The sequence below is a fragment of the Oncorhynchus gorbuscha genome, linkage group LG26, assembly GCF_021184085.1.
Source record: "Oncorhynchus gorbuscha isolate QuinsamMale2020 ecotype Even-year linkage group LG26, OgorEven_v1.0, whole genome shotgun sequence".
NCBI lineage: Eukaryota > Metazoa > Chordata > Actinopteri > Salmoniformes > Salmonidae > Oncorhynchus > Oncorhynchus gorbuscha.
Genome location: NC_060198.1, coordinates 734,444 through 761,494, shown reverse-complemented (window position 1 = coordinate 761,494; position 27,051 = coordinate 734,444). Strand labels below are relative to the sequence as shown.

Here is a 27,051-nt window from a genome sequence, read left to right as displayed (position 1 = left end):
GCACAGTAGAAATCACAACTGGATGTTTTTCAGAGATAGATGGGAGGTAAATAATGTAACTCATGTAAAATATGTGTCTGTAAAATGAATATAGTGAATATATAATATATAATGAATAATGATATAATATATGAATATAGTATGTATAAGCTACAAGTACAAGCCTAAGTGTTGTTGTCCATTAGTTTACTCCAATTAGGGAAGGGTTAGGGGAAAATAATGAAGAAGGGAAATATATTTAAGGAAAACTATATATATATATTGAAAATAATATATCCAGTTACCAGTAAAAGGTTTGGAAACACCACCCCAGTCAAGGGTTTTTCTGTATTTTTACTATTTTCTAATAATAGTGAAGACATCAGAACTATGAAATAACACATATGGAATCATGTAGTAACCAAAAAAGTGTGAAACAAATCAAATCCAAATATATTTAATATTTTAGATTCTTTAAAGTAGCCACCCTTTACCTTGAGGACAACTTTACACACTCTTGGCATTCTCTTAACCAGCTTCACCCTGAAATGATTATCCAACAGTCTTGAAGGAGTTCCCACATATGCTGATCACTTATTGGCTGCTTTTTCCAACTCATCCCAAACCATCTCAATTGAGTTGAGGTCGGGTGATTGTGGAGGCCAGGTCATCTGATGCAGCAATCCATCACTGTCCTTCTTGGTCAAATAGCCCTTACACAGTCTGGAGGTGTGTTAGGTCACTGTCCTGTTGAAAAACAAACTAGATGGGATGGCGTATCACTGCAGAATGCTGTGGTAGCCATGCTAGTTAAGTGTGCCTTGAATTCTAAATAGTGTCACCAACAAAGCACCCAAACAACATTACACCTCCTCCTCCATGCTTCAATGTGGGAACTACACATGCAGAGATCATCCGTTCACCTACTCTGCGTCTCAAAAAAACACGGCAGTTGGAACCAAAAATCTAAAATTTGGACTCATCAGACCAAAGGACATATTTCCAGCAGTCTAATGTCCATTGGTCGTGTTTCTTGACCCAAGAAAGTCTCTTCTTATTATTGGTGTCCTTTAGTAGTGGTTTCATTGCAGCAAATAGACCATGAAGGCCTGATTCACTCGTCTCCTCTGAACAGTTGATGTTGAGATGTGTCTGTTACCTGAACTTTGTAAATAATTTATTTGGGCTGCAATTTCTGATGCTGGTAACTCTAAGAAACTTATCCTCCACAGCAGAGGTAACTCTGGGTCTTCCTTTCCTGTGGCGGTCCTCATGAGAGCCAGCTTCATCATAGCGCGTGATTGTTTTTGCGACTGCACTTGAAGAAACTTTCAAAGTTAAAAATAAAGAAAAATCTTGGAATGAGTAGGTGTGTCCAAACTTTGATTTATACTGTACATATATATATTTACCCCCACAAAATATATGGGGGATTGTAAATGATGCAGACTATTACATTGATAGAAGCCACAATCTAAGGCTGATCTCCCCCCACCAAAAGAACACCTGGTCAGAGGAACACGCCCTAGGAGAGATAGTATTGACCATGGGGACCAATGGAAGGTGTACACTGTGTCTGTGAGTTTGTGACAGGCTATAATAAATAAAGAGAAGCTCCCAGTCATCTTCTTCAAGCGGTGATCATTTCCTCCTCCTAAGACTACCTCGTTAGCCACATTCCCAACACAACCAATACATCAATACATGCAAATGATTCCTAATATAGGATCTAATTATTTACATGATTTACATTCAATTCCCCTTTTCACTTGAGTGGAATCTCTAAACATGCCATGGCAGTGGATGCAATGATTGGATCATGTGTGTGTGTGTGTGTGTGTGTGTGTGTGTGTGTGTGTGTGTGTGTGTGTGTGTGTGTGTGTGTGTGTGTGTGTGTGTGTGTGTGTGTGTGTGTGTGTGTGTGTGTGTGTGTGTGTGTGTGTGTGTGTGTGTGTGTGTGTGTGTGTGTGTGTGCTGTCAAGGGGTACGGGAGGGACAGCGGCGTCCTGTTGTGATGCGGTCAGAGGAAATTGACAGCAAAAATGAGAGAGAGAGAGAGATAATATAAGGGATAGTGAAGGGGAGAAGAGAGACCACAGAATGGGAAGGTAAGATTAGAAGGAGAGAAACATGGAAGACAACTCATGGAGTAGTGAGCGAGGGAGTTTGAAATGAAAGAAGAGAGGGAGGGATAAAGAAGAGAGTGAGAGAAAGAGAGATAATATATAGAGGTTGGTTGCTAGGGGTAACAGTGTAAGGAAGGGTAAATGTACAGTACTGCCACCCACTCAATTTATTCCCCTCTTTCCTCTCCTCCATCCGTCTCCGTTTGATCCCTCGTTAGTCCCAGATCTGCTGTCATTTCTTATCCCCCTCGCCGCTCCCTTCCTTCTCAAAGCATCCCTCATTATCCTCAGCCATCTCTCTCTCTCTCTCTCTCTCTCTCTCTCTCTCTCTCTCTCTCTCTCTCTCTCTCTCTCTCTCTCTCTCTCTCTCTCTCTCTCTCTCTCTCTCTCTCTCTCTCTCTCTCTCTCGCTCTTTCTATTTCTCTCACTCTCTCGCTCTCTCTCCCTCTCTCTCTCTCTCTCTCTCTCTCTCTCTCTCTCTCTCTCTCTCTCTCTCTCTCTCTCTCTCTCTCTTTCTCTCTCTCTTTCTCTCTCTCTTTCTCTCACGCTCTTGCTCTCTCTCTCTCTCTCTCTCTCTCTCTCTCTCTCTCTCTCTCTCTCTCTCTCTCTCTCTCTCTCTCTCTCTCTCTCTCTCTCTCTCTCTCTCTCTCTCTCTCTCGCTCTATTTCTCTCACTCTCTCACTCTCTCTCTCTCTCTCTCTCTCTCTCTCTCTCTCTCTCTCTCTCTCTCTCTCTCTCTCTCTCTCTCTCTCTCTCTCTCTTTCTCTCTCTCTTTCTCTCATCTCTTTCTCTCACGCTCTTGCTCTCTCTCTCTCTCTCTCTCTCTCTCTCTCTCTCTCTCTCTCTCTCTCTCTCTCTCTCTCTCTCTCTCTCTCTTTCTCTCTCCCTCAACCCCCCTCCTCTCTCCTCCCATTTACCTGAATAAATCATTCCCTCTCTAGCTGTGTTCCATCTTCTCCTTCATCTCATCTCATCTTTTCATAGCTGACAAATGATTTGGAACTTCTGGGATCTGGTGAAAAGTAGTGCACTCTGTTTAGAATAGGGTGTCATTTGGGATGCACTATTGTCTATACCTGTGGTGTTTAACACACTGTGAGTCTCTGAAATCCTTCTGTTCTTTCTCTCCTCCGTCCAGCTGGTTCTTCCATCTTTCCTCCGCCTCCTCCGTCACAGTCTACCTCTTTTATTCTTGTATTATTCTTCTTTCCAATCCCTAATTGTGTATCTCCTCTCCTCTCCTCTCCTCGACCTCTCCTCCTCGACCCCGCCTCGCCTCGCTTCGCCTCACCTCTCCTCTGTTTCTATATTCAGGTTGTGATTCTCAACTGTAATTCATCTTTTTCCTCAGCTCTCTCGCTCTCCCTCCTTCCCTCATTCATGCTCTCCCCTTTCTATTGCCCTAATGTCTCTCCATCCCCTTTTATATCCCTCCCTCCCTCCCTCTCTCAGAACTCCCTCCCTCCCTCTCTCAGAACTCCCTCCTTCCCTCCAAATCCTACTTCCTCCCTCCCCTTCCTCCCTCCCTCTCTCTGAACTCCCTCCCTCCTTCCCTCCAAATCCTACCTACTTCCTCCCCCACTGTCTCTCTCCTTCTGTATTCTGCTCATGCCTCTATGGTGCATTGATTGATTGGTGCTACTGTGGATCGAAACATCATTTTCATCCTTTTGTCCAAACTCTTTCACTTCCTCTCCTCTCTCCCCCTACTCTCTTTCTCTCCTTCCTCTCCACTCTCCCCTACTCTCTTTCTCTCCTTCCTCTCCTCTGTCCCCCTACTCTCTTTCTCTCCTCCCTCTCCTCTCTCCCCCTACTCTCTCTCCTTTCTCTCCTCTCTCCCATACTCTCTTTCTCTCCTCCCTCTCCTCTCTCCCCCTACTCTCTCTCCTTTCTCTCCTCTCTCCCATACTCTCTTTCTCTCCTTCCTCTCCTCTCTCCCCTACTCTCTTTCTCTCCTCCCTCTCCTTCCCGTACTCTCTTTCTCTCCTTCCTCTCCTCCCTCCACCTACTCTCTCTCCTTCCTCTCCTCTCTCCCCTACTCTCTTTCTCCCCTTCCTCTCCTCTCTCCCCTACTCTCTCTCCTTACTCTCCTCTCTCCCCCTACTCTCTTTCTCTCCTTCCTCTCCTCTCTCTCCCTACTCTCTCTCCTTCCTCTCCTCTCTCCCTTACTCTCTTTCTCTCCTCCCTCTCCTCTCTCCCCCTACTCTCTTTCTCTCCTCCCTCTCCTCTCTCCCCCTACTCTCTCTCCTTCCTCTTCTCTCTCCCCCTTCCTCTCTCTTTCTCTCCTTCCTCTCCTCTCCCCCCTACTCTCTTTCTCTCCTCCCTCTCCTCTCTCCCCCTACTCTCTTTCTCTCCTCCCTCTCCTCTCTCCCCCCCCTACTCTCTCTCCTTCCTCTCCTCTCTCCCCTACTCTCTTTCTCTCCTTCCTCTCCTCTCTCCCCCTACTCTATTTCTCTCCTTCCTCTCCTCTCTCCTCCTACTCTCTCTCCTTCCTCTCCTCTCTCCCCTACTCTCTTTCCTTCCTCTCCTCTCTCCTTCCTCTCCTCTCTCCCCTACTCTCTCTCCTTCCTCTCCTCTCTCCCCCTATTCTCTTTCTCTCCTTCCTCTCCTCTCTCCCCTACTCTCCTTCTATCCTTCCTCTCCTCTCTCCCCCTACTCTCTTTCTCTCCTTCCTCTCCTCTCTCCCCCTACTCTCTCTCCTTCCTCTCCTCTCTCCTCCTACTCTCTCTCCTTCCTCTCCTCTCTCCCCTACTCTCTCTCCTTCCTCTCCTCTCTCCCCTACTCTCTCTCCTTCCTCTCCTCTCACCCCCTACTCTCTTTCTCTCCTTCCTCTCCTCCTCTATGGCATAACCAACCAGACAGATTTCCCTCAACAAGCTCCTTCTTCTTCTTCTCTCTCCCTCGTTCCCTTCGCTTCCTCTCCTTCCTTCTGTCGCTCCACATTTCCGGATATGACCAAATTCATTGTTTTTGCTGACGGTTTCTATTTCCTTTTTGAAAAGAAAAGGGCTCTGAGGATTATACGTCTATATTTGTAGCTACATCTGTCTTAATAAGAAATAGAGGACAATGGTGGTGATGTCAACTGGTCATTTTTCCCGACCTGCTGTAACTGATTGGTGATGCAGTTTGCTAGGACAGTTGGCTTGTAGTTCAAATCCCACATGGAGCAGGTATGTTTCTTTAACAGATACTTTATTTACAATATTCCTCCTGTGCCCACAAACTTGTCATTCTGAAAAGTGAAAGCATTTAAAAAGTGAAAACATACCCGTGAGAGGGGTCACCCTGGTAGCAGTTGTAGGTTTTAATACAGTACCCAAGAAGACCAATCTATTAGTTCTTTTGACCACTGGAAGAAGAGCTCCTGTGTAAATACTGCAATGTGGGTTGGATTGAATTGAGCCCTTAATCTTCCTTTTCAAGGTGATGATTGCACTTTGCTTCTCAACATAATACTGCAATAAATGTGAGTCCACATGAACAACACTAAATGTTGCACCTCACGGGGGATTCAACTGACAGTACACACTAAATGTTGCACCTCACGGGGGATTCAACTGACAGTACACACTAAATGTTGCACCTCACGGGGATTCAACTGACAGTACACACTAAATGTTGCACCTCACGGGGATTCAACTGACAGTACACACTAAATGTTGCACCTCACGGGGATTCAACTGACAGTACACACTAAATGTTGCACCTCACGGGGGATTCAACTGACAGTACACACTAAATGTTGCACCTCACGGGGGATTCAACTGACAGTACACACTAAATGTTGCACCTCACGGGGGATTCAACTGACAGTAGACACTAAATGTTGCACCTCACGGGGGATTCCAACTGACAGTACACACTAAATGTTGCACCTCACGGGGGATTCCAACTGACAGTACACACTAAATGTTGCACCTCACGGGGGATTCAACTGACAGTACACACTAAATGTTGCACCTCACGGGGGATTCAACTGACAGTACACACTAAATGTTGCACCTCACGGGGGATTCCAACTGACAGTAGACACTAAATGTTGCACCTCACGGGGGATTCAACTGACAGTACACACTAAATGTTGCACCTCACGGGGGATTCAACTGACAGTAGACACTAAATGTTGCACCTCACGGGGGATTCAACTGACAGTAGACACTAAATGTTGCACCTCACGGGGGATTCAACTGACAGTAGACACTAAATGTTGCACCTCACGGGGGATTCAACTGACAGTACACACTAAATGTTGCACCTCACGGGGATTCAACTGACAGTACACACTAAATGTTGCACCTCACGGGGGATTCAACTGACAGTAGACACTAAATGTTGCACCTCACGGGGGATTCAACTGACAGTAGACACTAAATGTTGCACCTCACGGGGGATTCAACTGACAGTAGACACTAAATGTTGCACCTCACGGGGGATTCAACTGACAGTACACACTAAATGTTGCACCTCACGGGGGATTCCAACTGACAGTACACACTAAATGTTGCACCTCACGGGGGATTCAACTGACAGTACACACTAAATGTTGCACCTCACGGGGGATTCCAACTGACAGTACACACTAAATGTTGCACCTCACGGGGGATTCAACTGACAGTACACACTAAATGTTGCACCTCACGGGGGATTCAACTGACAGTACACACTAAATGTTGCACCTCACGGGGATTCAACTGACAGTACACACTAAATGTTGCACCTCACGGGGGATTCAACTGACAGTACACACTAAATGTTGCACCTCACGGGGGATTCAACTGACAGTACACACTAAATGTTGCACCTCACGGGGGATTCAACTGACAGTACACACTAAATGTTGCACCTCACGGGGGATTCAACTGACAGTACACACTAAATGTTGCACCTCACGGGGGATTCCAACTGACAGTAGACACTAAATGTTGCACCTCACGGGGGATTCAACTGACAGTACACACTAAATGTTGCACCTCACGGGGGATTCCAACTGACAGTAGACACTAAATGTTGCACCTCACGGGGGATTCCACTGACAGTAGACACTAAATGTTGCACCTCACGGGGGATTCAACTGACAGTAGACACTAAATGTTGCACCTCACGGGGGATTCCAACTGACAGTAGACACTAAATGTTGCACCTCACGGGGGATTCCAACTGACAGTAGACACTAAATGTTGCACCTCACGGGGGATCCAACTGACAGTAGACACTAAATGTTGCACCTCACGGGGGATTCCAACTGGCAGTAGATGTCAGGAACTTAGCACAGAATCACTGTGAGCGAACTGGCTAGAGCCGTGAGCGAACTGGCTAGAGCCGTGAGCGAACTGTCTAATCACCGTGAGCGAACTGGCTAGAGCCGTGAGCGAACTGGCTAGAGCCGTGAGCGAACTGGCTAGAGCCGTGAGCGAACTGTCTAATCACCGTGAGCGAACTGGCTAGAGCCGTGAGCGAACTGGCTAGAGCCGTGAGCGAACTGTCTAATCACTGTGAGCGAACTGGCTAATCACCGTGAGCGAACTGGCTAGAGCCGTGAGCGAACTGTCTAATCACCGTGAGCGAACTGGCTAGAGCCGTGAGCGAACTGTCTAATCACCGTGAGCGAACTGGCTAGAGCCGTGAGCGAACTGGCTAGAGCCGTGAGCGAACTGTCTAATCACCGTGAGCGAACTGGCTAATCACCGTGAGCGAACTGGCTAGAGCCGTGAGCGAACTGTCTAATCACCGTGAGCGAACTGGCTAGAGCCGTGAGCGAACTGTCTAATCACCGTGAGCGAACTGGCTAGAGCCGTATTTGCTTGCGATGCACATCATTTTATTATGAGAGCGTGCCAGTGGACTTCTGCTAAGTACGCTTTAGTGAGAAAGTGTTGGGATCAGGTGCGATTATAGTATATGTCATTTTGCAAGCCAGCATAATGTGACTTGACAGGAGTTTCAGACAACTGTGTTAGGGTAAAATTAGGCTGTCGAATTATGATCTAAAAAAATACATTAAAGTAATGTATTGTCATAAATAATTACATTTTCATGATTAAATATTCACCTAGGCACTCACTTGGTGAAGGCTCCAGGACTGAACACCATCGAATGCAACACCTATGCCTCTGTCAATAGCAAACACAGTCATGGGTAGTACTGGTACAGCTAACATTCACTTGAAAGGCACCATGGGAAAAAAATATGCAAATAAGGCTTTACACTCTACAGTGTTAAAACAACACCCCAAAATGAGTTACTGTAACAGCGCAGGTGTTCAGTCCCTAACACTGAACAAGTGTAACAGCATCAGCTCTAATAAAGTGCTAATTTAAAGGGTAACTTTCATTGGCAATTTCAGCCTTTGAATAAAAAACATTTTTCCAGTTGAGAAGTTGCGAGTGGGTAAACGTACACTGAAAAATAAGCATAAACGCAACATGTAAAGTGTTGGTCCCCTTGTTTCGTGAGCTGAAATAAAATATCCCAGAAATGTTCCAAACGCACTAAAAGCTTAAGTCTCTCAAATGTTGTGCACACATTTGTTTACATCCTTGTTAGTGAGGATGTTCTCCTTTGCCAAGATAATTCATCCACAGGTGTGGCATATCAAGAAGCTGATTAAACAGCATGATCATTACACAGGTGCACCTTGTGCTGGAAACAATAAAAGGCCACTCTAAAATGTGCACAATGCCACAGATGAGGGAGCGTGGAATCGGCAAGCTGACTGTAGGAATGTCAACCAGAGATGTTGCCAAGAGAATTGAATGTTAATTTCTCTACCATAACTTGAATCCAATGTCAATTTAGAGATTTTGGCAGAGAGCCTCAACCCAGACCACGTGTAACCATACCAACCCAGGACCTCCAGCTGATGAAACTTGGAGTTTGCACAACCAAAGAATTTCTGCACAAACTGTCAGAAACCATCTCAGGGAAGCTGATCTGAGTGCTTTTCATCCTCACCAGGGTCTTGACGTGACTGCAGTTTGGGGTCGTAACCGACTTCAGTGGGCAAATGATCACCTTCGATGGCCACTGGCCACACTGGAGAAGTGTGCTCTTCATGGATGAATCCCGGTTTCTACTGTACCGGGCAGATGGCAGACAGCATGTATGGCGTTGTGTGGGCGAGCGGTTTGCTGATGTCAATGTTGTGAACAGAGTGCCCCATGGTGGCGGGGGGGGGGGGGGGGGGGCAGGCATAAGCTACGGACAAGGAACACAATTGCATTTTATTCATGGCAATTTGACTGCACAGAGACACCGTGATGAGATCCTGAGGCCCATTGTCGTGCCATTCATCTGTCGCCATCATGTTTCAGCATGATAATGCACGGCCCCATGTCGCAAGAATCTGTACACAATTTCTGGAAGCTGAAAATGTCCCAGTTCTTCCGTGGCCTGCACACTCACCAGACATGTCACCCATTCTGCATGTTTGTTAGTATAACATCAATCAATCAATGTGCAGAAACGTAGATATTAAAACAAGCTATTCTAAAAAGCAACCTGCAACAAAGCATGCTGGGAAATATGATAACGAGTCCTCTCCCATGTCTTTTTCACTCTGAGAGAGTTAACGGAAATTAACTCAACACAGTCGAGTGACAACAACACCATGTGGTGTTGATTCCACTGTGATTCAAAAAGCACTTCATTTATTCACTGCAGGTGGGGTCAATTCTAATCCCACTGGTGTTAATCCACTGGTGTTAATCCACTGGTGTTAATCCACTGGTGTTAATCCACTGATGTTAATCCACTGGTGTTAATCTACTGGTGTTAATCCCACTGGTGTTAATCCACTGGTGTTAATCCACTGGTGTTAATCCACTGGTGTTAATCCCACTGGTGTTAATCCACTGGTGTTAATCCACTGGTGTTAATCCACTGGTGTTAATCCCACTGATGTTAATCCACTGGTGTTAATCCACTGGTGTTAATCCACTGGTGTTAATCCCACTGGTGTTAATCCACTGGTGTTAATCCCACTGGTGTTAATCCACTGGTGTTAATCCCACTGGTGTTAATCCACTGGTGTTAATCCACTGGTGTTAATCCACTGGTGTTAATCCACTGGTGTTAATCCACTGGTGTTAATCCCACTGGTGTTAATCCACTGGTGTTAATCCACTGGTGTTAATCCACTGGTGTTAATCCACTGGTGTTAATCCACTGGTGTTAATCCACTGGTGTTAATCCACTGGTGTTAATCCACTGGTGTTAATCCACTGGTGTTAATCCCACTAGAATCAACACTCAGATATAACACTCACAACACTAGTTAACAGTTTTGACATAAATATACTTGAACATCTATGGCAAGACTGGAAATGGCTGTCTATCAATGATCAACAACTAACTTGTAAGAATTTAAAAATAATATAATGCAAAGATTCCAGGTATGTAAATCTTAGAGACTTACCCAGAAAGCCGCACAGCTGTAATTGCTGCCAAATATGATTGTAACATGTATTGACTCAGGGGTGTGAATACTTATGTACATTAGATATTTATGTATTTCATTTTTTTTTTAAATTGCCAAGAAATCTAAAAACATGTTTTCACCTTTGTCATTATGGGGTGTTGTTTTTAGATGGGTGAGACAGATATATATGTAATCCATTTAGTCTGTAACACAACACATTGTGGAACAAGTCAAGGGGTATGAATGCTTTCTGAAGGCACTGTACATGCAGATGTGGTCTATGCATACTGTACATGCAGATGTGGTCTATGCATACTGTACATGCAGATGTGGTCTATGCATACTGTACATGCAGATGTGGTCTATGCATACTGTACATGCAGATGTGGTCTATGCATACTGTACATGGCTGGGCAATGTGAACGCTACATCCAATCAACAGGATGATGGCATAAATGTAAATGTCATTTAATACAGGATGGAAATGAGAGTAGCTGCTATGCCAGCAGGCCAGGCCAGGGTATCCACAGTCCGTCTAGCATGTCTAGCCAATTTATAGCTTAAACATAGAGTAAAACTTCTCCTCCCTCGCTCTCTCTCCCCAGGGTCCTCTCTCTCTCTCTCTCTCTCTCTCTCTCTCTCTCTCTCTCTCTCTCTCTCTCTCTCTCTCTCTCTCTCTCTCTCTCTCTCTCTCTCTCTCTCTCTCTCTCTCTCTATCTCTCTCTCTCTCTCTCTCCCTCTCTCACACACAACCCCCTCCCTCCCTCTATCTCCCTCTCTCTCCATCTCTCTCTCCCTTTAAGCCTTGAAGAGCAATTGCCTCTGAAACCAACTTTCTATTTAGAAACAGCCTCTGGCATCGATATGAGTTAGAAACATTTATTCTAGTGGCAACATGTGGAAATAGGATACATTTGATTATAAAGTCAGTCTCGTTCATAGCTGAGACTTGAGATCGTGACTGAATCACAACGTAAATGAAGGTTGGGTTTGTTTCAATCCTGCCCACATGCCTACGGCTGGCAGCAAACAAGTCATCATCAATTCAGAGTGAAGCTGCATGCGACCTGATAGTAATTCCTGTGGTTAATATGTGTTGACTTTGTATATCCCTGTGGGGCTAGTTAGGGACCATCTGTAAATTACACAATGTACATTGGACAATATGTTAACATTCCAATTGCTCCAAATTTCAGTGACTTTAAAACGTCAAAACAACTATAAATTGTAGAAATTAATATACAAAGCAGTTAATGAGAAAACTAAGAGGTGTGCAGGATGAACATGTTGTTTCATTTACTTTGTATAATTATTGATGGTCCCTAACTAACCCAGGAGCTCGGCTATCCAAAGTCAAACCACATTTTCCACGGTAGCACACCAGCTGGCTGAAGCTAATTGGCAAAATAATTTGGCTAACTCTTCTCACACACACACAAGACCCCCACATCAAACCACACAACGAAACCAACTCACATTTGAATTCCGTCATGGCCGCTACCATTTCTTAATGAACCAAATCTAAAAAGAGGCCAAATCAGGAAGGGCAGTCGTCCTTTAAGCTGGCTATTTGACTAGCTGAATAGAAAGTTAAAATATCATGTTCTCTCTCTTTCTCTCTCCATAGCTACTTGTCCGAAGGCCCTGCATTGATCAGTGAAGACTTAGTGGATTACCGGACCAGTGTTTCTATGGTGATGGACTGACGGTCATACCCAGTCTACTCTGGACTAAGAGTGGACCTTGGAGGGAAGGACCACCGAGGACCACAACTGGCTCCAACACCCAGACTTTTAGACCAAGGCACCCTCCTACCCAGGCACCAGTGACTGAAACAGGGGGACTAACAGACAACCTGAGGAGAAGCTTCCCATCTTCATCTCTTTCGCCACCTGGATCTCTAGATTCTTCAAGTAGACTGTGTCAGAGAAGTCAGAGAAGCATCAGGAGAAGAGAAGAAGAGGTGAGTGAGCCCGTAGCATTGGGGGGGGACACCACTTATAAAAAGTGGTATAATTCACCTGATTTGGATGTAAAAACCCTCAAATTAAAGCTGAAAGTCTGCACTTTCAGCTCATCTTGATTGTTTCCTTTCCAAATCCATTGTGTTGGAGTACCGAGAACTTGGTCAATGTCCACATATTTATGGACCTGACTGTACATATTACAATTGATCCATTCAGCAGACGCTCCCATCCAGAGCGAGCCACAGCGAGTGCATTCATCTTAATAATTTCTTGGTGCACCCATCCTGTTAGTGGGATCATTTTCGTCAACATCTGCTGAATTGCAGGGCGCCAAATTCAAATTAAATTACAAAAATTATTTAATTTTCATGAAACCACAAGTGCAATATACTGTCTATGGCAGTGTTCTAAATGGAGTCTGTCTCTACACAGTCTGTCTATGGCAGTGTTCTAAATGGAGTCTGTCTCTACACAGTCTGTCTATGACAGTGTTCTAAATGGAGTCTGTCTCTACACAGTCTGTCTATGACAGTGTTCTAAATGGAGTCTGTCTCTACACAGTCTGTCTATGACAGTGTTCTAAATGGAGTCTGTCTCTACACAGTCTGTCTATGGTAGTGTTCTAAATGGAGTCTGTCTCTACACAGTCTGTCTATGGTAGTGTTCTAAATGGAGTCTGTCTCTACACAGTCTGTCTATGGTAGTGTTCTAAATGGAGTCTGTCTCTACACAGTCTGTCTATGACAGTGTTCTAAATGGAGTCTGTCTCTACACAGTCTGTCTATGACAGTGTTCTAAATGGAGTCTGTCTCTACACAGTCTGTCTATGACAGTCTGTCTGTCTCTATCTGTCTATGGCAGTGTTCTAAATGGAGTCTGTCTCTACACAGTCTGTCTATGACAGTGTTCTAAATGGAGTCTGTCTCTACACAGTCTGTCTATGACAGTGTTCTAAATGGAGTCTGTCTCTACACAGTCTGTCTATGACAGTGTTCTAAAGTCTGTCTATGAGTCTGTCTGTCTCTACACAGTCTGTCTATGACAGTGTTCTAAATGGAGTCTGTCTCTACACAGTCTGTCTATGGCAGTGTTCTAAATGGAGTCTGTCTCTACACAGTCTGTCTATGAAAATGGAGTCTGTCTCTACACAGTCTGTCTATGACAGTGTTCTAAATGGAGTCTGTCTCTACACAGTCTGTCTATGGCAGTGTTCTAAATGGAGTCTGTCTCTACACAGTCTGTCTATGGCAGTGTTCTAAATGGAGTCTGTCTCTACACAGTCTGTCTATGACAGTGTTCTAAATGGAGTCTGTCTCTACACAGTCTGTCTATGACAGTGTTCTAAATGGAGTCTGTCTCTACACAGTCTGTCTATGACAGTGTTCTAAATGGAGTCTGTCTCTACACAGTCTGTCTATGACAGTGTTCTAAATGGAGTCTGTCTCTACACAGTCTGTCTATGACAGTGTTCTAAATGGAGTCTGTCTCTACACAGTCTGTCTATGACAGTGTTCTAAATGGAGTCTGTCTCTACACAGTCTGTCTATGACAGTGTTCTAAATGGAGTCTGTCTCTACACAGTCTGTCTATGTCTACAGTGTTCTAAATGGAGTCCTCTCTACACAGTCTCTACACAGTCTGTCTATGACAGTGTTCTAAATGGAGTCCTCTGTCTCTACACAGTCTGTCTATGACAGTGTTCTAAATGGAGTCCTCTGTCTCTACACAGTCTGTCTATGACAGTGTTCTAAATGGAGTCTGTCTCTACACAGTCTGTCTATGACAGTGTTCTAAATGGAGTCCTCTGTCTCTACACAGTCTGTCTATGACAGTGTTCTAAATGGAGTCCTCTGTCTCTACACAGTCTGTCTATGGCAGTGTTCTAAATGGAGTCCTCTGTCTCTACACAGTCTGTCTATGACAGTGTTCTAAATGGAGTCTGTCTCTACACAGTCTGTCTATGGCAGTGTTCTAAATGGAGTCCTCTGTCTCTACACAGTCTGTCTATGGCAGTGTTCTAAATGGAGTCCTCTGTCTCTTCACAGTCTGTCTATGACAGTGTTCTAAATGGAGTCTGTCTCTACACAGTCTGTCTATGGCAGTGTTCTAAATGGAGTCCTCTGTCTCTACACAGTCTGTCTATGGCAGTGTTCTAAATGGAGTCTGTCTCTACACAGTCTGTCTATGGCAGTGTTCTAAATGGAGTCCTCTGTCTCTACACAGTCTGTCTATGGTAGTGTTCTAAATGGAGTCTGTCTCTACACAGTCTGTCTATGACAGTGTTCTAAATGGAGTCCTCTGTCTCTACACAGTCTGTCTATGACAGTGTTCTAAATGGAGTCCTCTGTCTCTACACAGTCTGTCTATGACAGTGTTCTAAATGGAGTCCTATCCCCTATATATCTCCTATGGGCCCTGGTCAAATGTAGTGCACTATGTAGGGTAAAGGATGTAATTTAGGACATATAAAGTATGCCAGTCTTCTCGTTGTTGACAGACAGGCAGACAGACCCTTAAGGAATGATCTCAACTAGAGACAGAATAACAGGAAAACACAGAGGAAGAGAAGATGAAACCACAGACCAGGTTCAGATCTCTACGGACATGGGGAGTGTGTGTGTGTGTGTGTGTGTGTGTGTGTGTGTGTGTGTGTGTGTGTGTGTGTGTGTGTGTGTGTGTGTGTGTGTGTGTGTGTGTGTGTGTGTGTGTGTGTGTGTGTGTGTGTGTGTGTGTGTGTGTGTGTGTGTTGGACTGTACCTCTCGCCGCTCCACTGTCATCCTCCTTGTCAAATCCATCAGATTGTCAGAGTGTGTGTGTGTGTGTGTGTGTGTGTGTGTGTGTGTGTGTGTGTGTGTGTGTGTGTGTGTGTGTGTGTGTGTGTGTGTGTGTGTGTGTGTGTGTGTGTGTGTGTGTGTGTGTGTGTGTGTGTGTGTGTGTGTTTCATATTCAGGTTGTTGCTCTGCATCTCTCGGACGGTGGCTGACATAAGAATGTGATAAGGGCACTCCAATCTCTGTCCACTTCTCTCACACAGCTAGTGACCATGCTGGAGTAATGTAGTGATGCTCTCTCACACAGCTAGTGGCCATGCTAGAGTAATGTAGTGATGCTCTCTCACACAGCTAGTGACCATGCTGGAGTAATGTAGTGATGCTCTCCTCATACAGCTAGTGGCCATGCTGGAGTAATGTAGTGATGCTCTCTCACACAGCTAGTGGCCATGCTAGAGTAATGTAGTGATGCTCTCTCACACAGCTAGTGGCCATGCTAGAGTAATGTAGTGATGCTCTCTCACACAGCTAGTGGCCATGCTGGAGTAATGTAGTGATGCTCTCTCACACAGCTAGTGGCCATGCTAGAGTAATGTAGTGATGCTCTCTCACACAGCTAGTGACCATGCTGGAGTAATGTAATGATGCTCTCCTCATACAGCTAGTGGCCATGCTAGAGTAATGTAGTGATGCTCTCTCACACAGCTAGTGACCATGCTGGAGTAATGTAGTGATGCTCTCCTCATACAGCTAGTGGCCATGCTAGAGTAATGTAGTGATGCTCTCTCACACAGCTAGTGACCATGCTGGAGTAATGTAGTGATGCTCTCCTCATACAGCTAGTGGCCATGCTAGAGTAATGTAGTGATGCTCTCTCACACAGCTAGTGGCCATGCTAGAGTAATGTAGTGATGCTCTCTCACACAGCTAGTGGCCATGCTGGAGTAATGTAGTGATGCTCTCTCACACAGCTAGTGGCCATGCTGGAGTAATGTAGTGATGCTCTCTCACACAGCTAGTGGCCATGCTAGAGTAATGTAGTGATGCTCTCTCACACAGCTAGTGGCCATGCTAGAGTAATGTAGTGATGCTCTCTCACACAGCTAGTGACCATGCTAGAGTAATGTAGTGATGCTCTCCTCACACAGCTAGTGACCATGCTAGAGTAATGTAGTGATGCTCTCCTCATACAGCTAGTGACCATGCTAGAGTAATGTAGTGATGCTCTCCTCACACAGCTAGTGGCCATGCTGGAGTAATGTAGTGATGCTCTCCTCATACAGCTAGTGGCCATGCTGGAGTAATGTAGTGATGCTCTCCTCACACAGCTAGTGACCATGCTAGAGTAATGTAGTGATGCTCTCCTCATACAGCTAGTGGCCATGCTGGAGTAATGTAGTGATGCTCTCCTCACACAGCTAGTGACCATGCTAGAGTAATGTAGTGATGCTCTCCTCACACAGCTAGTGCCCATGCTGGAGTAATGTAGTGATGCTCTCCTCATACAGCTAGTGGCCATGCTAGAGTAATATAGTGATGCTCTCTCACACAGCTGGTGACCATGCTAGAGTAATGTAGTGATGCTCTCTCACACAGCTGGTGACCATGCTAGAGTAATGTAGTGATGCTCTCTTACACAGCTGGTGACCATGCTAGAGTAATGTAGTGATGCTCTCTCACACAGCTGGTGGCCATGCTAGAGTAATGGAGTGATTCTCTCCTCACACAGCTAGTGGCCATGCTAGAGCAATGTAGTGGTGCTCTCCTCACACAGCTGGTGACCATGCTAGAGTAATGGAGTGATGCTCTCCTCACACAGCTAGTGGCCATGCTAGAGCAATGTAGTGATGCTCTCCTCACACAGCTCGTGGTCATGCTAGAGTAATGTAGTGATGCTCTCCTCAAACAGCTAGTGGCCATGCTAGCGTAATGTAGTGATGTGAAGAGGTAGATACTAACTACACGATGGTGAGATACTACTGTGAGATGTGTGTTTGTGTAAGAAAGGGAGAGAGAGAGAGTTTCTGTTTGTATGTGTATTACAATGTGTTTATGTGAGAGATAATGTGTGTGTGATGGTGTGTTTGTGCATTCCACTGGGCAGTCCCCCAACAGACCCCAGGTATCAGTAATCCCTTCTTTCATCTCTCCCTCCCTTCTCCCCAGGTGTTTGCCAGGTACTACTGTGCCTCTCCAAATGTTGTGAGAAACACTGCCAAGCTACCTACCAGGTGGGCAGGCCTCCCTCTCCATCTAGCGTTCTCTCTCTCTCTCTCTCTCTCTCTCTCTCTCTCTCTCTCTCTCTCTCTCTCTCTCTCTCTCTCTCTCTCTCTCTCTCTCTCTCTCTCTCTCTCTCTCTCTCTCTCTCTCTCTCTTTCTCTCTCTCTTTCTCTCTCTCTCTCTTTCTCTCTTTGACTCCTGCTATTCCGTTCTTAGTATGAAGACCAGATTGAAACAGGAGGTTTTCAGGAACCTCAAGCTAGGTAACTCTCACTTCCCTTCCCATGGAGGTCCAGGAAGGGGGCTTTCCTGGATTGGCAAGCCGACATTGGGTACCCCGACCTGGGCAGCCCTCAGTTCCTCTCCCCCCTGCGCTGAGCTACTGTGGGAAGATGAGTGACGATCCTGGCTCAGTAAGCATTAGCCATGAATGAGCCATGCTAATCTCATTAGCGAGGTGATGATTGAATCCTGTAGGAATACCACCGCCAGCAAGGCAGATGAGCCTTCCTCATCTTTTATTGAGGGTTTATTTCAGTCGCAAGGGAGATGGAGGGATAAGAGAGGAAAATAAGACAAATCTAATGAGTTGGAAGAAAGTAGAATAGTGGAAAGGAGAGGGAGAAGAGGAGAGGTAGATGGAGAGGACAAGAGAGATAGGAAGTAGAATAGTGGAAAGGAGAGGGAGAAGAGGAGAGGTAGTCGGAGAGGACAAGAGAGATAGGAAGTAGAATAGTGGAAAGGACAGAGAGAAGAGGAGAGGTAGTCGGAGAGGACAAGAGAGATAGGAAGTAGAATAGTGGAAAGGACAGAGAGAAGAGGAGAGGTAGACGGAGAGGACGAGAGACAGGAAGCAGAATAGTGGAAAGGACAGGGAGAAGAGGAGAGGTAGACAGAGAGGACAAGAGAGATAGGAAGTAGAATAGTGGAAAGGAGAGGGAGAAGAGGAGAGGTAGATGGAGAGGACAAGAGCGATAGGAAGTAGAATAGTGGAAAGGAGAGGGAGAAGAGGAGAGGTAGATGGAGAGGACAAGAGAGATAGGAAGTAGAATAGTGGAAAGCAGAGGGAGAAGAGGAGAGGTAGATGGAGAGGACAAGAGAGATAGGAAGTAGAATAGTGGAAAGGAGAGAGAGAAGAGGAGAGGAAGATGGAGAGGACAAGCGAGATAGGAAGTAGAATAGTGGAAAGGAGAGGGAGAAGAGGAGAGGTAGATGGAGAGGACAAGAGAGATAGGAAGTAGAATAGTGGAAAGCAGAGGGAGAAGAGGAGAGGTAGATGGAGAGGACAAGAGAGATAGGAAGTAGAATAGTGGAAAGGAGAGAGAGAAGAGGAGAGGTAGATGGAGAGGACAAGAGAGATAGGAAGTAGAATAGTGGAAAGGAGAGGGAGAAGAGGAGAGGTAGATGGAGAGGACAAGAGAGATAGGAAGTAGAATAGTGGAAAGGAGAGGGAGAAGAGGAGAGGTAGTCGGAGAGGACAAGAGAGACAGGAAGTCGAATAGTGGAAAGGACAGAGAGAAGAGGAGAGGTAGTCGGAGAGGACAAGAGAGACAGGAAGTCGAATAGTGGAAAGAACAGGGAGAAGAGGAGAGGTAGACGGAGAGGACAAGAGAGATAGGAAGTAGAATAGTGGAAAGGACAGAGAGAAGAGGAGAGGTAGATGGAGAGGACAAGAGAGATAGGAAGTAGAATAGTGGAAAGGACAGGGAGAAGAGGAGAGGTAGATGGAGAGGACAAGAGAGACAGGAAGCAGAATAGTGGAAAGGAGAGAAAGAAGAGAAGAGGTAGTCGGAGAGGACAAGAGAGACAGGAAGTCGAATAGTGGAAAGGAGAGAAAGAAGAGAAGAGGTAGACGGAGAGGACAAGAGAGACAGGAAGTAGAATAGTGGAAAGGAGAGAAAGAAGAGAAGAGGTAGTCGGAGAGGACAAGAGAGACAGGAAGATGGAGAGAAATATAAAGTCAGAGAGAGAAAGAGGGAGGGAAATATAGAGGCAGAGAGAGAAAGAGGGAGAGAAATATAGAGGCAGAGAGAAAGAGGGAGGGAAATATAAAGTCAGAGAGAGAAAGAGGGAGGGAAATATAAAGTCAGAGAGAGAAGGAGGGAGGGAAATATAGAGGCAGAGAGAGAATGAGGGAGGGAAATATAGAGGCAGAGAGAGAAAGAGGGAGGGAAATATAGAGGCAGAGAGAGAAAGAGGGAGGGAAATATAAAGTCAGAGAGAGAAGGAGGGAGGGAAATATAGAGGCAGAGAGAGAATGAGGGAGAGAAATATAGAGGCAGAGAGAGAAAGAGGGAGGGATATATAAAGTCAGAGAGAGAAGGAGGGAGGGAAATATAGAGGCAGAGAGAGAATGAGGGAGGGAAATATAGAGGCAGAGAGAGAAAGAGGGAGGGAAATATAGAGGCAGAGAGAGAAAGAGGGAGGGAAATATAGAGGCAGAGAGAGAATGAGGGAGGGAAATATAGAGGCAGAGAGAGAAAGAGGGAGGGAAATATAGAGGCAGAGAGAGAAAGAGGGAGGGAAATATAGAGGCAGAGAGAGAATGAGGGAGGGAAATATAGAGGCAGAGAGAGAAAGAGGGAGGGAAATATAGAGACAGAGAGACAGAGAGGGAGGGAAATATAGAGGCAGAGAGAGAAAGAGGGAGAGAAATATAAAGTCAGAGAGAGAAAGAGGGAGAGATATATAGAGGCAGAGAGATAAAGAGGGAGGGAAATATAGAGGCAGAGAGACAGAGAGGGAGGGAAATATAGAGGCAGAGAGCGAAAGAGGGAGAGAAATATAGAGGCAGAGAGAGAAAGAGGGAGGGAAATATAGAGGCAGAGAGACAGAAAGAGGGGGGGAAATATAGAGGCAGAGAGAGAAAGAGGGATGGAAATATAGAGGCAGAGAGAAAGAGGGATGGAAATATAGAGGCAGAGAGAGAAAGAGGGATGGAAATATAGAGGCAGAGAGAGAGAAAGAGGGAGGGAAATAGAGGCAGAGAGAGTGAGTGAAATATAGAGACAGAGACAGAGAAAAAGGGAGGGAAATATAGAGGCAGAGAAAGATTGAGGGAAATATAGAGACAGAGAGAGAAAGAGGGAGGGAAATATAAAGAGGCAGATGGAGAGAAAGACTTGAGGGATCTCCCTCTCTCCATCGTCTCTCCTCCCTCTCTCCATCGTCTCTCCTCTCTCTCTATTCCACCCCTGTATCTGAAGCCCTAAAGGAACTAGCTGTAATGCTGTGTTTCATTACTGGCTTCCAAATCAGAGTTTGGGAAACAGTGAGCAAACAAACTAACAAACTTTCTATGTTCTCTCTCTCTCTCTCTCTGTGTCTGTGTGTGTGTCTAAACTAAATGGCTGTGTTCTGTATGGTTCATTACAGACTAGAGGCCCTGGAGTCTAAGTAAACAAGCAAGGCTCCAGCTACAGGCTCTCTACCCTCCACTAGCCCTCTGACTTCTCTTTCACCACTTATTTGTTTTGCCCTTTCTCTCTCTCACTTCCTGTTTCAGTCTCCCCTCCCTTACTCTATCCACTCGCCCTGTTCCTTCACTCTCTCCACCCTCTATCTTCACTCTCTCCACCCTCTATCTTCACTCTCTCCACCCTCTATCTTCACTCTCTCCACCCTCTATCTTCTCTATCTTCACTCTCTCCACCCTCTATCTTCACTCTCTCAAACCCTCTATTTTCACTCTCTCCACCCTCTATCTTCACTGTCTCTCCACCCTCTATCTTCACTCTCTCCACCCTCTATCTTCTCTATCTTCACTCTCTCCACCCTCTATCTTCACTCTCTCAAACCCTCTATCTTCTCTATCTTCACTCTCTCCCACCCTCTATCTTCACTCTGTCCCACCCTCTATTTTCACTCTCTCCACCCTCTATCTTCACTCTCTCCCACCCTCTATCTTCACTCTGTCCCACCCTCTATTTTCACTGTCTCTCCACCCTCTATTTTCACTCTCTCCCACCCTTTATCGCCACTCTCTCCCACCCTCTATCTTCACCCTCTATTTTCACTCTCTCCCACCCTCTATCTTCACTCTCTCCCACCCTCTATCTTCACTCTCTCCCACCCTCTATCTTCACTCTCTCAACCCTCTATCTTCACTCTCTCCCACCCTCTATCTTCACTCTCTCCACCCTCTATCTTCACTCTCTCCCACCCTCTATCTTCACTCTCTCCCACCCTCTATCTTCACTCTCTCCACCCTCTATCTTCACTCTCTCAAACCCTCTATCTTCTCTATCTTCACTCTCTCCCACCCTCTATCTTCACTCTCTCCCACCCTCTATTTTCACTCTCTCCACCCTCTATCTTCACTGTCTCTCCACCCTCTATCTTCACTCTCTCCACCCTCTATCTTCTCTATCTTCACTCTCTCCACCCTCTATCTTCACTCTCTCAAACCCTCTATCTTCTCTATCTTCACTCTCTCCCACCCTCTATCTTCACTCTGTCCCACCCTCTATTTTCACTCTCTCCACCCTCTATCTTCACTCTCTCCCACCCTCTATCTTCACTCTGTCCCACCCTCTATTTTCACTGTCTCTCCACCCTCTATTTTCACTCTCTCCCACCCTTTATCGCCACTCTCTCCCACCCTCTATCTTCTCTCTCTCCCACCCTCTATCTTCACCCTCTATTTTCACTCTCTCCCACCCTCTATCTTCACTCTCTCCCACCCTCTATCTTCACTCTCTCCCACCCTCTATCTTCACTCTCTCAACCCTCTATCTTCACTCTCTCCCACCCTCTATCTTCACTCTCTCCACCCTCTATCTTCACTCTCTCCCACCCTCTATCTTCACTCTCTCCCACCCTCTATCTTCACTCTGTCCCACCCTCTATCTTCACTCTCTCCCACCCTCTATCTTCACTCTCTCCCACCCTCTATCTTCACTCTCTCCCACCCTCTATCTTCACTCTGTCCCACCCTCTATCTTCACTCTCTCCCACCCTCTATCTTCACTCTGTCCCAACCTGTATCTTCACTCTCCCACCCACCCTCTATCTTCACTCTCTCCCACCCTCTCTCCCTCCCACCCTCTATCTTCACTCTCTCTATCTTCACTCTTCCCACCCTCTATCTTCACTCTCCCACCCTCTATCTTCACTCTTCTCCCCACCCTCTATCTTCACTCTGTCCCACCCTCTATCTTCACTCTCTCCCACCCTCTATCTTCACTCTGTCCCAACCTGTATCTTCACTCTCTCCCACCCTCCATCTTCACTCTCTCCCACCCTCGATCTTCACTCTCTCCCACCCTCTATCTTCACTCTCTCCCACCCTCTATCTTCACTCTCTCCCACCCTCTATCTTCACTCTCTCCCACCCTCTACCTTCACTCTCTCCCACCCTCTATCTTCACTACCCTCTCACTCTCTCCCACCCTCTATCTTCACTTTCTCCCACCCTCTACCTTCACTCTCTCCCACCCTCTATCTTCACTCTGTCCCACCCTCCATCTTCACTCTCTCCCACCCTCTATCGTCACTCTTTTTTTAAGTCTTCACTCTCCTCTATCTTCACTCTCTTCACTCTCTAGACCAGTGTAATGTCAGTCTGTGGTGGGTCAGCCCAACACTGGTACTGCTTTTCCTGTCCATTCTACAAAGAATCAGGAAGTAACACAGTATCTTGGGGGTACAGTTTTTTTTATAGCACCATGTCCATTCTACAAAGAATCAGGAAGTAACACAGTATCTTGAGGGTACAGTTTTCTTATAGCACCATGTCCATTCTACAAAGAATCATGAAGTAACACAGTATCTTGGGGTTACAGTTTTCTTATAGCACCATGTCCATTCTACAAAGAATCATGAAGTAACACAGTATCTTGGGGGTACAGTTTTCTTATAGCACCATGTCCATTCTACAAAGAATCAGGAAGTAACACTGTATTATTTTTTTAACCTTTATTTAACTAGGCAAGTCAGTTAAGAACAAATTCTTATTTACAATGACAGCCTACTGGGGAACAGTGGGTTAACTGCCTTGTTCAGGGGCAGAACAATAGATTTTACCTTGTCAGCTCGGGGATTCAATCCAGCAACCTTTCAGTTACTGGCCCAACACTCTAACAACTAAGCTACCTGCCGCCACAGGTAGCCTAGTGGTGGGGGTACAGTTTTTCTTATAGCAAATAATCAGGAAGTAACGCAATCTTGGGGTATAGTTTTTCTCCTAGCACCATATCCATTCTACAAACAATCGGGAAGTAACGCTATCTTGGGGTACAGTTTTTCATATAGCACCATATCCATTCTACAAACAATCAGGAAGTAACGCTATCTTGGGGTATAGTTTTTCTCCTAGCACCATATCCATTCTACAAACAATCAGGAAGTAACGCTATCTTGGGGTACAGTTTTCTCCTAGCATCATATCCATTCTACAAATAACCAGGAAGTAACGCTATCTTGGGGTACAGTTTTTCTCCTAGCACCATATCCATTCTACAAATAACCAGGAAGTAACGCTGTATCACAGGGGTACGGTTTGTTTCAAAGCATTACCTCCAGACAGGAAGTAACACTTTTTTGGTATTTTGGAATTTTATTAGGATTTCCATTAGCTGTTGTGAAAGCAGCAGCTACCCTTCCTGGGGTCCACATGAAACAGGAAACATGACATACCGTTGAAGTAGGAAGTTTACCTTCGCCAAATACATTTCAAATCTATTTCACAATTCCTGACATTTAATCCTAGCAAAAAGTCCCTGTTTTAGGTCAGTTAGGATCACCACTTTATTTTAAGAATGTGAAATGCCAGAATAATAGTAGAGAGAATGATTTGTTTCAGCTTTAATTTCTTTCATCATATTCCCAGTGGGTCAGAAGTTTACATACACTCAATTAGTATTTGGTAGCATTGCCTTTAAATAGTTTAACTTGGGTCAAATGTTTCGGGTAGCTGTCCACAAGCTTCCCACAATAAGTTGGGTGAATTTTGTCCCATTCCTCCTGACAGAGCTGGTGTAACTGAGTCAGGTTTGTAGGCCTCCTTGCTCGCACACACTTTTTTAGTTCTGCCCATACATTTTCTGTAGGATTGAGGTCAGGGCTTTGTGATGGCCACTCCAATACCTTGACTTTGTTGTCCTTTGCCACAACTTTGTAAATATGCTTGGGGTCATTGTACATTTGGAAGACCAATTTGCGACCAAGCTTTAATAACTTCCTGACTGATGTCTTGAGATGTTGCTTCAATATATCCACATAATTTTGCCTTCTTATGATGCCATCTATTTTGTGAAGTGCACCAGTCTCTCCTGCAGCAAAGCACCCCCACAAGATGATGCTGCCACCCCCGTGCTTCACAGATGCTGCCTCCCCCTTTTTCCTCCAAACATAATGATGGTCATTATGGCCAAGCAGTTTTTGTTTCATCAGACCAGAGGACATTTCTCCCAAAAATTTTGTCCCAATGTTTTCTTTATTTAATGAGGCAAGTCAGTTAAGAACAAATTCTTATTTTCAATGACAGCCTAGGAACAGTGGGTTAATTGCTTGTTCAGGGACAGATTTGTACCTTTTCAGCTAGGGGGTTTGAACTTACAACCTTCCGGTTACTAGTCCAATGCTCTAACCACTAGGCTCGGGGCCGCCAACGTGTTCCATTCCTGCCGCCCCAGGAATGTGCAGTTGCAAACCGTAGTCTGCCTTTTTTATGGCGGTTTTGGAGCAGTGGCTTCTTCCTTTCTGAGTGGCCTTTCAGGTTATGTCGATATAGGACTCGTTTTACTGTGGATATAGATACTTTTGTACCTGTTTCCTCCAGCAACTTCACAAGGTCATTTGTTGTTGTTCTGGGATTGATTTGCTCTTTTTGCACCAAAGTACGTTCATCTCTAGGAGACAGAACACATCTCCTTCCTGAGCGGTATGACGGCTGCGTGGTCCCATGGTGTTTATACTTGCACACTATTGTTTGTAAAGATTAACGTGGTACCTTCAGGCATTTGGAAATTGCTCCCAAGGATGAACCAGACTTGTGGAGGTCTACAATTCTTGGCTGATTTCTTTTGATTTTTCCATGATGTCAAGCGAAGAGTTACTGAGTTTGAAGGCAGGCCTTGAAATACATCCTCAGGTACACCTCCAATTGACTGAAATGATGTCAATTAGCCTATCAGAAGCTTCTAAAGCCATGACATAATTTTCTGGAATTTTCCAAGCTGTTTAAAGGCACAGTCAACTTCGTGTGTGTAAACTTTCGAACCACTGGAATTGTGATACAGTGAATTATAAGTGAAATCATCTGTCTGTAAACAATTTTTGGAAAAATTAATTGTGTGTATATAAACTACCGACTTCAACTGTAATATAGCATATTAATAGACAGGAACAGCTCAAGGACAGAACTACATCATTTTAAAAGGCACATGTAGCCTTCACATCAATACATTCACACTCTATCTAGGTCAAATATTGGAGAGGTGTTGTGCCATGAGATGTTTATCTGTTTTTTTAACGTTTGCTCTTCATTTGAGCAATATGAGATGGAAGGGAGTTCCATGCAGTACTGGCTCTAAATAATAATAATAATACTGTATATATATAAACATCTGTACATTTATAATCCTGTTCTGAATTTGGGGACTGTGAAAATAATCTGTGTTTCATAGCACTATGTCCATTTTACCACACAGTCCTATGTACGGTTCCCCCCTCTCCTTCCCTCCCTCTCCCCCTTCTCCCTCCCTCCCTCTCACCCCCTCTCCTTCCCTCCCTCTCACCCCCTCTCCTTCCCTCCCTCTCTCCCCCCTCCTTCCCTACCTCTCACCTCCCCACCCCCTCTCCTTCCTCCCTCACCTCCCCCTCTCCGTCCCTCCCTCTCACCTCCCCCTCCGTCCCTCCCTCTCACCTCCCCACCCCTCTCCTTCCCTCCCTCTCACCTCCCCACCCCTCTCCTTCCCTCCCTCTCCCCTCCCCCTCCGTCCCTCCCCCCACCCCCTCCCCCCTCTCATTCCCTCCCTCTCACCTCCCCACCCCCTCTCCGTCCCTCCCTCTCACCCCCCCCCCCTCCCTTCCCTCCCTCATCACCTCCCTCCCGTCCCTCCCTCCCCCCCCCTCCCCCTCTCATTCCCTCCCTCTCACCCCCCACCCCCTCCCTTCCCTCCCTCTCACCTCCCCCTCCGTCCCTCCCTCTCACCCCCCCTCCCCCCTCTCATTCCCTCCCTCTCACCTCCCCACCCCCTCCTCCTTCCCTCCCTCTCACCTCCCCCTCCGTCCCTCCCTCTCACCCCCCCCCCCCTCTCATTCCCTCCCTCTCACCTCCCCACCCCCTCCTTCCCTCCCTCCCCCTCCCCCCTCCGTCCCTCCCTCTCACCTCCCCCCTCCGTCCCTCCCTCTCACCCCCTCTCCTTCCCTGAAGATGATGAACGAATGAATAAATAAATAATAATAACACACTCCTCCAGGCCTTAATGATGTTAATGAGGTGATAAGAGGATTTGTCACTTGTTGTGACACTTGCATATGTGTGTGTGTGTGTGTGTGTGTGTGTGTGTGTGTGTGTGTGTGTGTGTGTGTGTGTGTGTGTGTGTGTGTGTGTGTGTGTGTGTGT

General features: G+C 45.8%; 1 long non-coding RNA gene across 1 annotated transcript in view; it reads left to right on the top strand.

The window, feature by feature from the left end:
- The window catches only part of LOC124015190, a 281,103-nt gene that overhangs the window by 94,478 nt on the left and 159,574 nt on the right, over positions 1-27,051 (top strand). The window contains exon 2 of the long non-coding RNA XR_006835107.1: positions 12,152-12,487. This is a non-coding gene — a long non-coding RNA (uncharacterized LOC124015190). The remainder of the gene's footprint in view (positions 1-12,151; positions 12,488-27,051) is intronic.